General features: G+C 42.7%; 1 long non-coding RNA gene across 1 annotated transcript in view; it reads left to right on the forward strand.

Annotated features, from left to right (window-relative positions):
* The window catches only part of LOC109972951 (uncharacterized), a 17,017-nt gene that overhangs the window by 9,016 nt on the left and 2,929 nt on the right, over positions 1–5,072 (forward strand). The window contains exon 3 of the long non-coding RNA XR_002276761.1: positions 2,763–2,868. This is a non-coding gene — a long non-coding RNA (uncharacterized LOC109972951). The remainder of the gene's footprint in view (positions 1–2,762; positions 2,869–5,072) is intronic.

Below are 5,072 nucleotides of genomic sequence, written 5' to 3' on the forward strand. Positions count from 1 at the left end.
CAGTTAGCCGAGCCTCTACAACCAGCTGTGAAGCAGCCCGACCCGGCGACATGGGCTCTCCCCGTTGTGGTGAAACTAAAGAATGTGCTTAGCACATAGCAGAAGTGTCTCAGGCCACTTTGTCACACAGTTTAACCAAAGAGAACATCCCTGGATTTCTCCACGGGTGTTATCAACACACTTGTAACTCATTTGTCTTGAACTTAAAGGTGCAACATGTGAGATTTAGTGGTAAGGTTGCAGATTGCACCGTTCAGCAGTGCTCTCATACATTGTGTTAACCAGCCCTCACAGCTGTTTCACAGCACTTCCTGTAAAACAAGGGCGGCTGCCTTGACCAAGCAAAAGCTAGCAGTGGCTCACTGGACCACAGCGGGTTGCCCAGCTCTGGCCGTGTTCTAGCTAAAGCTGTCAAACAAAAACTTGCTTTCAGGTTAATTTTGCTGGTTAGGCTAAATGACCTGTCTGTCCCTCATCGGGCAGCTTCAGCATCATTCTGGAAACATCTGTCCCTCATCAAGGCTTTTCACCTGGAAAAGGCCACACCGATGTTTACCCTCGTCTTGTGCTGTCACCTATCCCGTTTCTTTGCTGCTTTGACAACAAACGTTCACGCTGTCTTCCTTTGTCTTGTGTTAAACTATGATCCTCCATTTCTTCAAATTATGCTTTTTAAACTCATGACAATGCTTCCTGTTGTTTCTAACGCTACTTCTACTTCGTCTTCGAAGCATCTCCAAATCCAACCTGCTACTTCAACATGAAATCCAAACTCTGATGCCAGTGTGTGGTTTGTCCGTCCTGGGCTACTGTAAAATGGCGCCCTCCATGATAGAGGACCCGCTCCTATGTAGATGTAAAAGGCTCATTCCAAGCTAAAGGAAACACAATGGTTTTTATTTTCTGCTGATTACATGAATGAAAGCATAATTATGCACACTATGGCCCGTTTCTGCCAATACAACCTTGTTTCTGTTCCTCGTTTGCTTCAGTGAGAATATCTAACCAAAATAGCCTGGCGAGATGAGGGGATTAAAGTGGCGTTGGTTGCTAGGTAACAGATATAAAAGCTGGTGACGGAGTAGTTAGGATTTCCTAAGCTGAGATGAGACAGGATTCCTACAGTAGATTTGCTCCTGTGATACCAAATTGGGAAAAATTACTGGAATACGAGCCCTGATCCCTCTCCTGTGTTTTCACTGACCTCCATTCCTCTGGAAATCTGAACGCCATGTTTTATTTGCGTGTGTCAGAGCTCATATTTTGAGAATAAACATAACGGAGCGGAGGAATGTGTTCTTCCTCAGCAGCCAGCGTTTGCTTTGTGGCCTGCAGTATCCTGAAGTCCAGGGTGTGAGTAGATAGAAACTCATGATGATGTAATGCTAATTAATAATTTAACCACTAGTTGTGTTTTTGCTGCTGTGCTGCACACAGATGGAGCCTGACATGTGCCCCAACTCCAGACGCTTTCAAGTCTGAACTGAAAACTTCTCCTGCCTCTGACTTTGGTTTCCTGTGTTGCTACTGCTCTCTAGTTTTATATTTTTGTTTTTCCTGTGATGTAGTTCATTTTAACATTTTATTTTATCTTAGATTTTCTTCTGGTTTTAATGCCTGTTGTTTTTATGGTCTACACATACAGCTGCCTTGCCTGTCCTATGTGCTAAGTAGGTTTCCTGTACATGGTCAGAATGCATGAATGTTAATGCAGCATGCACACGTGTGTGTGTGTGTGTGTGTGCGACTGACAGTTGGAAACAAGGATGACGAGATAAAGCAGTCACCAAATCTAACAGATGCTTCTAACAGTTGAAATCAATTATTACTCACTGTTGTTGACTGTTGTGTGTTTGCTCAGCTGTGCCGTTCTAATCCACTCGCTGTGAGTTTTCTGTCTGCTTCTGCCTCCGTTTCCCTTCTTTTCCTCTTGTATTCACTGATTGCTTTTACTGTGCTGGCCCCGTTCTCCCCGTGTGCTGTGATGCATCTCCACGCCGCTGCTGACAGACACACTAAGCGTGTGCGTTACAGCGCTGCCACACTCGGCGACGCTCCCTCCTCCTGTTTGTTGTTGTGTCCTATTTTACAGCTGCTTCTCGCCTGTAGCGACACATTTTCTATGTTGTCGTGATGTTCGTCACCGTCTTATTGCTGTTACCTTCCATGGCTGTGTGCAGCCGTCCGACGTCTGTACCTGCTGTTCACGGTTTGTTGGCATCTGTTTGTTGATGCCTCCTGTCACCTCCAGCCGTTCAGCTCCTCGGCATGCAAATGCCCATAAAGGTTCATTTTTTAAGGTTCATTCTTTCAATAGACAATTTTTAAATATTTGTATATTATATTGTTGTACCAGAACATGTTTACAGTATGTTATAAAGCCTTTACTGACACTTCAGGTCCATGTTTGTATTATTTATGATGCCTGGTTTGTACCTACACTAACATTAATGAATGTTGAAAAATATTTTATTATTACAATGTTCTTTCTGTATGTCTGCATACAAATACATTATAAAGTATAGTATCTATTTATTTAAATGCTCATTTAGTTTAAATCTTCCTGTTTATCATTTCTAAAGTGTGACTCAGATTTCCATTACTTCTTCTGGGGCTTTCTAACATTTTGCACCGTCTTCATCAGTAGCAACAATTTTAAAATTTTGAAAACCGCTAACTAACATAATAACTAACACTTAACATGACTGAAAAGAAAAGTTTTGTGGCTGAAATGATCGTTCCGTGTTTCTATGTCCCTCCAGACACTCAACGAAATAGGGATCCAGGAAACGTGACTTGAGACGTCCTGTGCTCGAGTCACTGACTGGTTTCTGATAAAGGGACGTGTCGCCCCATCAGAGACTTGAGGTATGGCCTTGTGTGTCCTCCGGCGGTCTCTTTAATCCTCGACAGTAATTTCAGCAAATCCTTGTTGTAGTGATTTGCATGTTGTCACCGTGCTGATTTGGGCGGCAGGTCAGAAATGTGCTGGACTTGGAGAGCAGTTAAAAACATCGCATTTTGGAATTTAATTCAGGCAGCCTGTAATTTGTGAGAATCTTTTTATTGGATCCTTTCATCTAGAACTCAACCAGTGAATTTAAACCATCGGACACTTTGTTAGACCTCAGATCATTGCCTTTGTTGACAAGTCATTGTCTGAGTGCAAGAGTTGTGTATCCCGTGTTACCTTCCCAGGCTCAGACCTGTGAGATCCATAATAACGAACTCACACTGTCGCTAACGGTCTGTTTTCACTCCACTGGCTGAGAAAATCATCCTGTTTGTTTGTCTGTCACTTCACTTCACCTCATTTTAACTTCAGTGGCTTCCTGCACACAGACACACAGCAGTATGTCTGGCTGCGTACTGTGATTAGTGAGACAGCTGAGTGCCTCCATTTACTCTGTGGTGGTTCAGTGTCCTCCACCAGTCGCCGTCAGAAAGCGCCCAGTGCTGAGCCACGACACCACACTGCACACACATCTAAAAGTCACGCTGGCTGTGTCCCAGGCCTCAACACTGACATCTGATCATGTTGTGTTGATGCTTCCATGTGTGTGCGCCATGTACATGGCTCCGGTGTAAACACCGCTGAGCTCCTAAACTGCCATACGTGCACAGATGCAAGTGAAATGTGAGCCACATACATAGATACATTAAAACAACCACATGGATTCCGATCTTATCGTTCTGACAGCGTTCGGACAGTCAGAGGTCGGAGAGGAATCACATAGTCAAAAGCTACATCCACATCACAGCTGAACTTGGCCCAGATCGGGCCTGAGGACACCCGGCCTGAGGACACGCGGCCTGAGGACACGCGGCCTGGTCTCGTCACACCTCGGTGGACATGTCAGGTCCGAGTCACTAGGAGAGAGAAGAGACTGGGTTTGGGAAAGTTCAGCTGTGATGTGGACGTAGCTTTGGACAAAGCAGTGAACAGTTGCTTCCATTTCCTTGTCCTGTCTTAGTCTCCCTCCACTGCCTCAGTGCTTTACATTGTGGAAGCACCAAGACTGCAAATATCATTTTACTGCAAGCTGAAATAGAAATGTGATGTTCTATGATGATGATGGAACAAGACAGGCCGGGACAGATAGTGAATGCTATTCTAACATACTGCTGTGTTTTAGACAAACTGCCAGTGATTTAATTTAAGAGAATCAGAATAAACAGAAGTGACCTTTTCAAATGTTAATTCAGTGTGTGAAGGCAGACGATTCTCTGCATGACGGTCGTAATCTGATGTTCTGTGGACAGGTTGAAGAAAAACACTGTCATAAGTGTGATAAAACACCCAAACTATACTACAGGGGTTTCTCAGTAACTATTCTGCATTAACACGTGCACAGTAAAGGCTTTTTCATATCAAATGTGATATTTAGACTACAGGAGTGTCTTTTATTTTTTATTTTATTCTTTCGAGCTGCCTCAGCAGATTATATTTTGCTACAAGTTTAAAATTACACAGTAAACCTTAAAACTCTTTATGCTGCATATGTTATTGTCACCATTAATTCTAGATACATCTTAGATTTCTCTTTAATAACCAGTTGATTGTTCAGTGTAAAACAAGTTAACATAATCATGTTGCTTTTTTCTGATCTACAGTCAAACTCTGGTTATTTGACACAGAGGCGTCAGTTTGTGAAGTTGGGTGAATACCAATCGAGTGAGCTGGACATTGTATGTGGAGTGCCTCAGGGCTCTGTTTTGGGACCTAAATTATTTATATTATACATTAACGATATATGCAAGGTTTCTGATTTAGTGAAAGTGGTTTTGTTTGCTGATGACACTACCATATGGGCATCGGGTGAAAACCTACAGCAACTCTCTGGACGGGTTTCACAGGAACTTGAGAAGATAAAGAAATGGTGTGACAGTAATATAGTATCTCTGAATTTGGATAAAACTAAATTTATGGTATTTGGGAATCATAGACTAGATAATGAACTTCAATTGAAAATTGGGGGTGCTAATATAGAACGAGTACATGAAATTAAATTTCTAGGTGTCATAGTTGATGACAAATTCTCCTGGAAATCTCATATCAGATATGTTCAGCA

Source organism: Monopterus albus, unplaced genomic scaffold (assembly GCF_001952655.1).
Source record: "Monopterus albus unplaced genomic scaffold, M_albus_1.0 scaffold274.1, whole genome shotgun sequence".
Lineage (NCBI taxonomy): Eukaryota > Metazoa > Chordata > Actinopteri > Synbranchiformes > Synbranchidae > Monopterus > Monopterus albus.